Genomic DNA, 13,722 nt, shown 5'->3' with positions numbered 1-13,722 from the left:
TATGGTGGACCCTCTGTATGGCTGTCCCTCTGTATGGTTATCCCTCTTTATGGCTGTCCCTCTGTATGGTTGTCCCTCAGTATGGTTGTCCCTCTGTATGGTTGTCCCTCTGTATGGCTGTCCCTCTGAATGGTTGCCCCTCTGTATGGCTGTCCCTCTGAATGGTTGCCCCTCTGTATGGCTGTCCCTCTGTATGGTTGTCCCTCTGTGTGGCTGTTTCTCAAACTAGACACACTTGTATTTGTCCTTTGCTCAGTTGTGCACCGGGGCCGCCCACTCCTCTTTATATTCTGGTTAGAGACGGTTTGTGCTGTTCTGTGAAGAAAGTAGTACATATCGTTTTACAAGATCTTCAGTTTCTTGGCAGTTTCTCACATGGAATAACCTTCATTTCTCAGAACAGAAATAGACTGATAAGTTTCAGAAGAAAGTTCTTTGTTTCTGGACATTTTAAGCCTTTATTTTAACCCACAAACAATGATGCTGAAGATACTGAACAAGTGTAAATAAGGCCAGTTTTATTGCTTCTTTAATCAGCACAACAGTTTTCAGCAATGCTAACATAATCGCAAGAGGGTTTTCTAATAATCAGCTAGCCTTAAAAATGATCAAATTGGATTAGCAAACAAAATGTGCCGCTGGAACACAGGACTGATGGTTACTGATATTTGGGCTGTACGCCTATGTAGATATTCCACTGAAAATCTGCCGTTTCCAGCTACAGTACAATAGAAGAGTAATTTACAACATTATATGACTACCCTGTATTTCTGATTAATTTGATGTTATTTTAATGGACAAAGATAATGCTCTTCTTTCAAAAACAAGGACATTTCCAAGTGACCCCAAATTCATTAACATTAGTGTACATACATGAGTCCCTCCTCATCTAACGGTCCTTTTATACCTCGTTCTAACATGTGTCCTTCGTCCTGTTTTTGTCCTGATCCTCATTCTCCTGCTTCTGAAATCAGAATGGGCAAGATCAGTGCAAAGGACACATGTAAGCATCAGGTATAAACTATGCCTACTCCATCTGCTTGCACGCCATCCCTGCTTTTACTTGCCTGTCTCCAAATCTTGCCCCTCTATCTAGAGCACAGCTTTCTTTCCTGTTGTTTCTCTTTATTAATTGGTCTTCATTCTAAACCTTTTACTTGAGGCCCACGAACAAGCCTGGCTTTGCCCTGCAGCCCTGCTGTTTTTACATATGTTCATTTGACAGCCTCCTTTTTGGTACTTGACACAAAAGGCCTCATTTTCACTATAATATTTGATTGATAAGCATGATAGACATTCCCCTCTACCTCCCATTATCAGAGTAATAGTCTGTGGGCATGCAAACCACCTGCCCTTTCAGCCCCCCCCCCCACCCACCCATCTCCCTTTCTGTCTACTTATCTCTCTACCTCCCCCATCTCTCTCTCTCCCTTGCTCTGTCTCTCTTTCCTTCCCTCTCTGTCTTTCTGAATCTTGTTCTCCCTCTTGGCCCTACCTTCTCTCTTCCTCCGTCTGTCTTTTTCTCTCGCTCCCTCTCTCCTCCTCTTCCTCTCTTAATCTTTCTCTGGCTCCATTCCTCTCGTAGTCCTCGGTGTCTCTCCCCTAGCGCGGCCAAACCTAGCCCGTGCTCTTACAGATCCTTCCTGATATGTTGTAACTGTGAAGGCAGGAAATGAAACCTTTTTTTCACCCAGCATTCCCCTTTATCAGGCCATGACTTCGTTCTCAGCGCCACTGCTCGCCTAATGAACTCATTTTAGCAAACCGACAATACCATCTTATCTACACAACCCCCCACCTCAACTCTGTGGCTTCTTGCCTCCTCAAACCTCCATCCTCAGTTCATATTATTGTTTCCAGAATACCCAGAACTTCCCCCTATCTGCTTTTTATTAAGGACAAGGAGCTCAGTCAGACACAAGGGGTGGGGAAAGAGAGAACAGTAGACAGAGCAAGAAAGAGAGATCAGGAGAGACAGAATATGAGAGACAGATCAGTAAAGACAGCAGAAGGGAGGCACTGTAGAAGAACCCAATAGGTTGCATGACAAGGCGGTCTATGACTAAAACATTACCTAAAGTGTTCATGTTTAGAATACGGCTGGAAACATTTTTGTGCCCCTTATTTCATATTTATAACCAAACTGACCCTACTGGCACCTCTAACGGACCCTATTTAGAAAAACATGTTTCGCATTGAAATACATTATGTTCATACGAAGTACATACTTGGGTTTTGAGAGGATTTTCTTCTTCACTGTTTACCGATTGTTAAAATAAAATAGTTTTATTGACACCATGCTGATGTTCCCAACTGATTCCTCAACCATTTGGTGAATATACTGCATGGATTTAACATTGTTTCGCCTACTATGTGCTAGTTGAAAAGTACCGAATCACCACCCTAAGCCATAGATGTGCATGTGAGCTCTGTGGGATTCAATCCCACAACCTTGTTGTTGATAGTGTGGGCCACAAAAGACCACTGCACTGTCTATTTACAGCACAATACTGCCAAACACAGAACAGGATTGCCATGCAATATTAACCACAAATGGTAAGCATATAACCATAACATTCTTCCAGTCCTTACTTGCTATCTTATCTTCTTCCCTATAAGCGCTAAAGCCACCATCTATCATCTGAAATTCCAGGCTTCTTCCTCTAACCCCAGGAAACTCTTTTCTACCTTCTACTCACTGGACCTTCTACTCAAAACCCTTCACCTCCTCCTGGGCCATCTACCCTCTATGCAGATACATTTGTCATCCATTTTCAAAAGAAGGCAGATGATATCCATACCTCATTTGCTCAGCCTTGCGAGCCTACATGTTGCTAAAATGTGTTACATGCCAATCTTGGCCATGCATTAACTAAGAGAACACTGCACATTTTTCTTTCCCTTCCAAAAAAGTTGAAAATGAAAGTTTTGAGTGTGGAACAGAAGCGTTCAATTTGCAGTGGTCTCTTAATTTTATCCCTTCTGATCCTCACTGAAAACCTTCCTTTTCGAGTTTTTTGGAATGGAAAGAAGAAGGTGCAGTGGTCTTTAAATTTTTTCCAGAGCTGTATTAGGGCCATAGTCCACTTAACCCGAGTTGTTCCTTAAGACACAGAACAATCCATTATTCAGCTTTGTCTCAGTCAGTATAGCGTTATTAGCATTGTACAAATTCATGAATGGAACCCATACATAAACCTGTCACAAAGTTGCATTGCAAGCGGAAAACTACTCTAAAACACTCCAAACTAAGACAAGTGGTGTTGTTTACCTCAGAGAACATGACGATGTTGTATTCCTCAAAATAAAGTTATACTTTTCACCATATAGTTCTATTTCTTTTTAAATGGTACTTCCCATGTTTACCAGTAAGTTTTGTTCACAATTGTATCAATCCACCCATACTTTTGGGAAGAGTAAGTTTGTACATCTCAGTAAACAAAAGTTATTATTCGCTAGCTAGAAACCATGTTACCTATTTCATCTTTGAAATTCACCTCAGGCAGTCAAAGTTTATTGAAAGAGAAAATACATATATATTATGTCTGATTCTGAATACAACCAGGGAGAACACTTTTCAGGGGATAGAGCCTTACTTGTTCTAATCCGAATACACAGAGGATGAATTGCCGAAACTGGAAGCTTGGACAGCAGCAAAAGGGGGACGATGGTGAACCTGAATGATTTCCCCAACCCTTGCCCAGAATATCCAGAGGCAATGTGTACTTTGTGTTTTCTAGCATAGCAATCAGAAGTATCACATACAATCACTCCTGTCTCCACTGGTTTATCTGGGTAACTTGATGGAATTGCATTCGCCTTTAGTCCTCTTCTAAGTGAACGTGGGTCACGATCCTCTGCAGTAAAACGATTCTCACATTTGCGTATGTCTCGTTGGCGAAGTTGCTCCATTGCTTCTTCCACAATACGACTCGGAAGAGGCAGAGGTGTTGTCCTAGTTGCAGAGTGGGTAGAATACATCTTCGACACAACACCCAGGAGCAGGCAAACAGCATGATCAGATGTACGCAGAATGTGATGCACAGGAAATCCAGAAGTTCAAAGTTTATTAATCAAACGCATCGAATAACACTGCGTCAACTTGCACAATTAAATTCTTGTGACATGGCACACAACATCTACGTAGTAATAATTAAGAAACACAGTGGATATAAAAAGTCTACACACACTTGTTAAATGCCAGGTTCTTTTGATGTAAAAGAATGAGACAAACATAAATCATGTCAGAACTTTTTCCACTTTTAATGTGTCCCATAACCGGAACAATTCAATTGAAAAACAAACTGAAATCTTTGAGGGGAAGAATAAAAAATTAAGAACTCACAATAACCTGGTTCGCCAGTGCCAGTTTGAATTCAGCCAATTCCATCGGTTGGTTCGTCAGAATACAGTTTATGCTAATAATGCTTATTACGGACTGGGACAGAGCTGGATTTTTTTCCAAAATGAGTCTATGTGCCTAAACTGAGACAACTCAGGGGAAGTGGACTTTCAGACAAATAGGATTTTTGGATGAACTATCCCTTTAACTTTGCCAAGCTTGTTCTTTTTCTGCGGGAAGGCCTGTCTGCTCCTTGAACTTCTGATAGTATTGGTTACAATGATGAGACAAAAAACATGTTGCAATAAAAGTCATCTTCACTGATCACACTTGATTATGGGACACAAATTATGGAAAATATTTTCAATCCTGGGTACTGTACAGTTAGAGTTTTGATATTTGAAAACAGGGTAATAATCTTTAACAGATTCCCTTTAGCACTTAAAAGATTCATTATGAAGCATGTGTCTGACATTGTTTGGTCTAGGACTAACTGATTGTATCAATGACTAAACTGAGACAATTGCACTGCTATGTTTTGATGACTTAAACAATGTACTTGTTATATTTCAGCAAAAAGTGATTGGTTGAATCAATGATAATGTGGTGAACGATGTTTCCAACCCAAACGCAAAATCTCTTGTTTTGAAGATTAAAGAGTTAAAATAAAAAAAACACAAAGTGCCAAAAGTGATTAAAAACACTATAAATAGAAAAAAATCTAAAAGCCTTTTTGTCTGTCAAAAGACAAATCCCAAATTACATATTAATTAATCTTGGTTGAAAAATGCATCCAATTGCCCTACAGTGAAGTGAATTTAGGAGTCACACCTATCAAGATGATTTTAAATGAGCACTTAGCTGCACTTCTTTAACCTATTGGCAAATGTAAAACATTGTGAGAGACAATTTATTTTCCTCAGATTACAAGAGCCAAAAATCTATTTGAAAACAAATGTAAATATTGACAAGCACCTGGATCTGTCAGAAGAAATACCGCAAAGTGCAATCTTTCAGCAAAATGTGTGACCAGTTGCGATAAGGAAAGGGCAACCAGTGGAGAACAGACAATCGCCCCGACGCTCCAAAAAAAAACAAAGGCCTGTATTGTGGGTTTGTGTATTTTCCCTCGCCATTTCTACTTATATTTATACACCCAGAACTCTTGCGCACACACAGACTTGCTGAGAGGCTTTTAGTGGAACCCAAACCCCTGAGCTGTTTCACCACAGCTGTCAGATTGGCCTCCCTTTAGCATTGTGTCAGTCTGACGGTTAACCACCAGACATTGACTGAAATTAACAGTTTTACTGTCAAGAATTTAACCTTGGCAATTCGTGAATCTTGGATGCTACCACTGGACGTGACGCAGCAAGTACTATGTATACAGCAGGTTTCATGGCATTTATTTCAGAGGAGGCATTCCTTAATGGCTGACAGCTGCTAGCAACGCCTAACCCGTGACAACTCTACAGTAGCTTTTAGGAAAGGAGCAAGTAGATGTTGTATGTTAACAATTAGATATTCTTGTACAGGCTATTTCATATTTTATTTAGTTGAGTGCATTAACTGGCCGTAGTAAGGACAGAGAGACATACATAGACAGACACACTGACAGACAGATAGATGGACAGAAATACAGACAGACTGACTGACAAACAGACAGAAACACAGACAGGCTGATAGACTGACTGACAAACAGATGGAGAAAAAGACAGATATACAGGTCCTTCTTGAAGTAATGATCCATGTCATCCCTAACTCCCTCTTTTCCATACCTACAGAAAACCTACAACATACAAATGAAAGGAGTAATCAGTTATACATTTTTTTTTTTCTAATGCAAGTCTAAAGCGAGTTCTGGTAAAGGATCACTCAGGTGTAGGTTCAAGCTACATCTCAATGCAGGCAGCCGCAGTGGCATCCCAGCAGTAAACCGGTCCCTGCGCTCACAGGTCTGCAGCACCTCCTGGTGGCCATATGGGGAGGTGTCTAACTCCACATGCACAGCAACCAGTGCCCGGCCCAACCCAGTAGTCCCCCACAGGGAGCTCCACTCAGAACGCACACAGAGCCTGGCCAGGGGGCAGTCACAGCACTGGAGCAGGTAGTCTCTGGAGGAAAGGATGGATCCACTCAAGACTGTTTCCCAGGTCCGTTGTGCTGTCTTGCGCATGCTGTATTCACTGTTTTCGGGTTTATGCAGCAGGTACAGGTCTAGGGTCAGCGTAAAACCATATGGGGACACAGGAGGCCAATTACAGTAGGTTGTTAGTTTTAAAAGGTATTTTACTTTTTAGTCTCATTGAGATTAACACTCTCTGCAACAACAGGGACCAAAATAGCAGCAAACAACTGTCTTTAGTTATTGTTGGTTCGTGGGTCTTTCTGCCTTAAGTTTTGTCTTCAGCATTTGAAATTCATGCTCAATCTAGTTGAGATCAGGTGATTGACTCGGCCATTGCAGAATATTCCACTTCTTTGCCTTAAAAAACTCCTGGGTTGCTTTCGCAGTATGTTTTGGGTCATTGTCCATCTGGTAAGTGAAGCGCCATCCAATCAACTTTGCTGAATGTGGTCTGAGCAGACAATACAATCTCTATACATTTCAGAATTCATCCAGCTGCATCTGTCTTCAGTCACATCATCAATAAACACTAGTGACCCAGTGCCATTGGAAGCCATGCATGCCCATGCAATCACACTTCTCCAAGCCATCTAGATCACTTTTTTCTTCCCATCATTCTGGTACAGGTTGATCTTAGTTTCATCTGTCCAAAGAATGCTGTTCCACAACTGGTCTGGCTTTTTTAGATGTTTTTTGGCTAAGTCTAATCTGGCCTTTCTATTCTTGAGGCTTATGAATAGTTTACTCATGAAAGCCTCTGTATTTGCTCTTGTGAAGTCTTCTCTTTATGGTAGACTTGGATAATAATATGCCTACCTCCTGGAGAGTGTTCTTCACTTGGCTGGATGTTGTGAAAGGGTGTTTCTTTACCATGGAAAGGATCCTACAATCATACATCACAGTTGTCTGTGTTGCAGAGTTCACCAGTGTGTTCTTTTTTTCTCAGAATGTACCAAAACTTTGATTTAGCCACTCCTAATGTTCCTGCTGTCTCCCTGATGAATTTTGTTTTGCAGCCTAAGGATGGCCTGTTTCACTTTCATTGAGAGCTCCTTTGACCGCATGTTGTGTGTTCACAGCAACAGCTTCTAAATGCGAATGCCACACCTGGAATCAACTCCAGACCTTTAACCTGCTTAACTGATGAAGAAATAATGAAGGAATAGACCATACCTGTCCATGAAACAGCTTTTGAGTCAATTGTCCAATTACTTTTGGTCCCTTGAAAAAGAGGGGGCGACATATTAAAGAGCTGTAATTCCTAAACCCTTCCACCAATTTGGATGTGAATATACACACAGGGGTGTGTATACTTTTAATATCCATTGTAATATATCATCCAGGGTGAAATAGAGAAGCAGTTAGGGTTGACATTCTTGTTCAAGGAAAGATTTTTTTCCCACCTTGTTGGCTCTGGGATTCAATGTAGCTACCTTCTGGTAACTTGTCAGGGGCACTGACTACTAAGCTGTCTGCCGCACTCCATCAGCTAACAGAAGGTTTGAGTGGAACAATGAGTAAAGACTCTTTAGGGAGAGATTGTCATAAGAGTTTCTGAAGCAGATGTCCTGGGTGACGAGCCAGGTGTTTGCCAACAGAGTGGAGGGCTCACAGTGTTGGAGATGGGTCTTAATTAAAACAATTGAAGTCCCTGACTCTCCATGCCGTATATTTAATTAGATTTTCAAATCCTCACTACATGTCAAATGAATAAAAGTGTTCATTTTGTTTTATTTAATAATTTATTTCCCAGAGACTTCTTTGGCCCTTGAATTACTTGGCCATGGTATAAAGGACTTAGAAAAACAATTGGTAGACTTTGCAGTAGAAAGACTTGATTAGCTTTGCAAACGGTCAAGAGCACACACCTCACCTAGTGAGTCAAAATGATGACATCATGCTGTCGACCCGAAAGCAGCCTTTCACCAATTTGTGCTGAAATTCCAGGCTTTCCAATTCTCAAATACATTCTTAATTGTGATTTTCACTGACTAAATAAGCAGGGGAAACTATGCAAACTATGTTACACAAATTCCCGCTCCTCTTGTAAGAACTATCAAGGCCATATGGAATCGAATGGTTTCAATGGCAACGCATGTGACCACAAAAAAGAGGCAGAGCGCAAGAGATTGCCTACGCTGCTTATTGTTAGTTTTTCAGTATTTCAGACTGTTTAGCGTTGTTACATCAGTCAGTCAGGTTTTGCCTGGGCTACACCTCTCTGAACTACATCCTACGGTCACTCACCTCCCCCTCACCCCCACGTGTGAGGGAATGTTCAAACTTCCCTCATGTCACATGACCTCTGACCTCCCCGTGAGGCCCCTTCCTCTGGTCTGTCCTTGTGAAGATATCGCGGCACATCCTCCCAGTCCAGAGCTCATGTGACCGTGGCCATATCCTTCCACCTCCTTCCACTTCCGGTCCTCTTCTTTCTCCTGGTTCCACCGAGAACAACATAGGAGAACATATCAGCGATCAATACTTTCAGTTCATACTGTGAAAACGACCAGAATTAACAACAAAACCTTTTCACCACAGCATAGAGGCAGCCAGAGACCCAAAGACAATGGCTTCTAATCATTATAAACAGGATGTTTGGGTGGTTTGAAAACTAAATGCTGATTCGCTGACTGTCTTGGCATGTCATGACAATCATTACTTTAGCGGTTGCAATAACATTGGTAAGAAGTTAGAAAAACAGCAGTAAGCATCTCTGGGGTTGCGTTGTGTTTGAGAACAGGTCTTAGTCGTGGAATATTGGCCATAAACCACATCCCCCGTGCCTTAGGTATAGCAGACTAGTATAGCAGTAGTCTCGCGAGGCCACACCTCATATCTCGTCTGGCCTCCTAGCGACATTCTATGCCTGGTTTAAGAGGCTAGTATAGCACAGACAGCCAGACACCTCTTTCAAAGTCTCCTTTCGTCTTTCTCTTTAATCTCTTATCACCTACTCCAGCCGGTACGGTCTCTCGCTCTCCTTCCCTCTGTGGCTTTGATGTATCCCACTGTAGAACGGGATGCTCTTTCTAGGAAGGTGAGCAGACAAGCTGTCGGAACGGCCCACTGCTCCCCGCTTGGCTTTCACGCAGTGACACGTGGTCCAGCGCGAGCCCGAACCTTCTGCTCCGGTGGAGGACAGACCGCGGACCAACATGTTGAGCAGTGCTTTCTAAAATCCTAAATAAGGGAGAACATGTGGGGGAGTAAATTCAACAAAATGACCTTCAGGCAGGGGACCAGACCCTTGGTGTCCTGGGAGTTCCCAGATGTATTTAACAGTTTGACTTCCTCCGTGGGTCTAACCCTGTGCTCCCCTCTCCTAACCGCTCTCCTCCCCCTGCTAACTCACGGCACTAAGGCCTCACAACTCCCTGCCCACCATCACCTGACACACAGCTCTTCTCTGTGGGGCAACGCGGCATCCACAGAGGCCAAAGGCCATGGGGTCATCGTCTTGGTAATTGTTACTGATGAATGACTGATTCTCTAAAATCTCCACTGTCAACAGGTCATCTCAAAGTAACACTGCGGCCTGTCATTAGAGGTGTTGCCCACTAGAGGGACTAGAGGTTTACAGACATGTCGGGATGATGTCATTGCATTGCAGCATTTAATGTGAGTTCTGTAGTTAATCAGAAACATTACCATTTTATTCATTATGCAAACCTAACGGCTGTGTGCTCTCATTCTGATCCTCATTCTGATACTCGGCAAAAGGGCTAACACCATCTGTCCAGACGCCCAGTCCAAACAAACATGTAGGGTACTTTCATCAGATCTCATCAACCACCTATCGGATCAAGTTACATTCAATTACATCCTGCATCAACCCTCCGCAATCATTCAAACCGAATTTACATTCAGTCATGAGGTAGACAGACGTGACAAATGGCAAATCATTTTAACCTGCTCCTCAGAGAGCCTGTAGACACACTGACAAACAGACATGCAGACAAGACATACTGACATTTTAATAACATGAGAGAGATTTTAAGCTGTCCTTGGCAAGTAAATAGACACAAATTACTTTGCATTTTTCTAGGAAAATTGATGTTTGCTAGACGGGAATCCTGACTGCTGCTTCAATCACTGACAGCAGCAGCCTCTGGGCCTGGACTGTGTCCAGCACTGGGGATGGGAGGTGTATATTACATGGATTTGCTTTTGTTTTGCGTAGACTCTCTGACGTTTTTGTTTTGGCCAACTAGATTAAAACACAGAGCAAGATTACTTCAGTCATCCCTGTTCACCCGTGTCCAGTAAATCCCAGACTTCCACTCTCCGTTCCCAGTCCCTGGCTGTCACTGATCTAAAGACTGAGACGTTTTAATTAAAAGCTGGATTCACCAGGGTCCCGTTGTCTGTCTTGATGCTAAACCCCCCCCCCCCCCCCCCCCCAATCACCGTCATCCCCACCCGTCATCCTGACCCCCCTCCTGCTCTCTCCACTAATCCGCACAGACGTGGACATCTGCCCAGATCAACACAAAGTCAGTACTGAGTTTCAGCCCCTCCCCCCACCTTGTGAACCCTAAACTACATGGCCCGGAGGACGTCCCATCACACGAAGCCCCGCCTTTGGCCTCTTTTGTATTCCCCCGGATGTCACTGTCAACCCCTCCGAGCGTTCAAGAAGACGCCTGACTACCAGGTGCAGAGAGAGGGTGTGGTCGGCTGGTCGCCTGCAGACAGTGAAGGGTGAGGCTCAGCGCTACCCTGTCTCCCTTTGGATCTTCTCTCCCGTCCGCAGATCCACCCTGCGTTGCCTCGTGTGTCTCTTTAGCTCAGGGTGGATGGGATGACATCGGAAACAATGGGCATGGGGAATTCAAACATACATTTAGCATAAACTATCCCTTTAAATAGGGACATTAGCAGGTTTTCTCAGAAAGCACAGGCTTTCCTCTGTATGTTTTAAACAGTGCAAGAACCAGTGCTTTTAAATTCAAATGCTGTCTTAAACCATAGTGCTGATTGGTTATGCAGAACTATAAATATACATTGTTACTATTATTAACAGCAGATCAGATACAGTACACGAGTGGCCTTCAAAGTGTTCTTAAAAGTTTTCCCTGATGAAACTGCTACACCATCATCTAGCTTCATTACCCATTTTCTCTCTGTTTCTTGTTGAGAGAGAGAGACCTTCCATGTACAGCAGGCGAGTAAAGGTTTACCAGGTTATTTGAGACAGGAGATACATTGATACTGGTTGTGGTGAGGTCAGGGCAGCTTTACGGGCTGTGATATTCAACGAGCAAAGGGACGAGGTTAATGGGCCAGTAGACAGAGGCCCAGCAGTGCTTAGCTAGCATGCTACACTGTATGTTCCAAAAACAGTCTCCACCAGGATATTGCACCAATTACAGAGAACACATGAGACATATAAGTCGGCAGACACCTGTCGTTATTAGCAGGTTGGACTGGAAATCTCCTTACCAAGCCAGCACTGTAAGACGTGGAGGCGGGGGGTTATATTGATCCTGATTCACCGATACACAGCGCAGAGTGAATGACACCAACGTGTGAATGAGAAATGTGTTTTTTGCATATTCCAATCTCCCCGAGGGAACGGCTCCAGAGAGACACTATCAATCACTCACTATTCAATATGCAATCATCTCGCTCTCTCCCTCTTTATCTCTCTCTCGTACTAACTCTCTCCCTCTATGTCTCTGTCTCTCTCAGTGTGCCTGGTTCTTGGCCCACCGTCCTCTGGGCTACCTCTAAATGGCCAGCGGGGGAGGGTGACATTAGGTGGGGGAGGACCGAATCAAGAAATGCCCTAGATAAAGCATAGGGCTGAACGGAGATGACCTCTCTGCAACCTCACCAACCCGCCTTCCCCTGTCCTCTCCCCCTCCCTGAATCTCCCCTCCTCCGCTCTGCCTCCCAGAGGATCTGGGTCACACACACAACACCAGAGGGGGAGGACTTCCACCAACAGGTAAATCCTTCAAACCCAGAGCAGAGCACACCGTCGTAGACGATGCAGAAAGGAGTGAGTGTTCTTGCTTAAACTAGATTGGGGAATGGGGAGATGTATGGTGTATCCTAGAATCTGTGGGTTGCGCTCCGTCGTGACTGAGCCGCTATTGAGCGAGAGGGGGCAGTCACAGCCCAGGTCCCTTGGATGAGCTGAGCCCTGTGGTAGTCCTGTCTGTGCCCCAGCTCTGACCCTCGGTTGATTACATGTCTCCTCAGAGCGCTGTCCCACCCAAGTCTGTCCTTCTGAGACCAATATTCTGTTCCCGTCACCCTTTTTCTTCTCTGCTGATTTAGAGGCTGTAAGAAGTTGAGGATAAAACTGGGGCCACCAGACAGACCGGTGTGTGTCTTTGGCACAGGAAGTGAATGGTGGTGTGTTATTTTTAGCTGATTGTCATTTTCTTTGTCTATTTTTCTTTCTGGACTGTATATTTGTTTCCTTTTTTGAAATTGTTACATATATTTATCAGCAATACAATATTTATGTGCATAACAAACATCAAATCATGCCAACATTTTGCCAGTGCTTCAACAACCAATAGTCTATAGATGCGTAATGAACAACAAATAAGAAAAAGGATTCATTATGACAGATAACCACCTTAGCAAGCCTAATAGGGACACTGCACAAAGGATTCCGAAAGGGTACTTCAGCTTTCTGTATGGTAGAACCCTTTTGAAGAACCCTTATAGATAACCCTTTTGAAAAACACCGTTGCGTTCCAGGTAGAATTTTCTTTAGTTTCCACATAGAACCTTGTTCAAAGATGTTTTAAAATAAAAAGGGGAAAAAACGACTGTAGGAACCTTGATTCTGACAATGTGGGTTTTCTCTTAGCCTTCTGTGTCAGATGCTGCTGTTCACCATGTCCCTCACCTCAGGTGGACTGACAATATTTCAACTCTCACCTTGCTTATCCTTTGAGCTCAAACCCCCGAAGGACGATGGAAATGCAGTCAATAAACAATACTGCCAATCTCTTTTTAACCTGAAGGCAGCAACACCCTTCCCAATTTGTGTGCGCGCGTGTTTCTGGGATTGTCTGTGTGCACAGTGTGGCCAATGGCTGGTTGCTAGGCACCGGTCTCTGTTTGATGGTCACTAAGGAAAGGGGGATGATCACTCTTAAATGAGGATGCAGGGGGGGGTAGGAGGGGCCATCGAAACATGACCTCATCCTTAGCTCAGCTGCACTGCAGAGAAGAGCAGTATGGGGTTCATATGATACACAAATGGAGTCCACCGCTTCTATTTTGA

The sequence above is a fragment of the Esox lucius genome, chromosome 1, assembly GCF_011004845.1.
Source record: "Esox lucius isolate fEsoLuc1 chromosome 1, fEsoLuc1.pri, whole genome shotgun sequence".
NCBI classification, from domain to species: domain Eukaryota; kingdom Metazoa; phylum Chordata; class Actinopteri; order Esociformes; family Esocidae; genus Esox; species Esox lucius.
The sequence above is the reverse complement of the archived record's forward strand: the minus strand, read 5'-3'. Positions refer to the sequence as shown.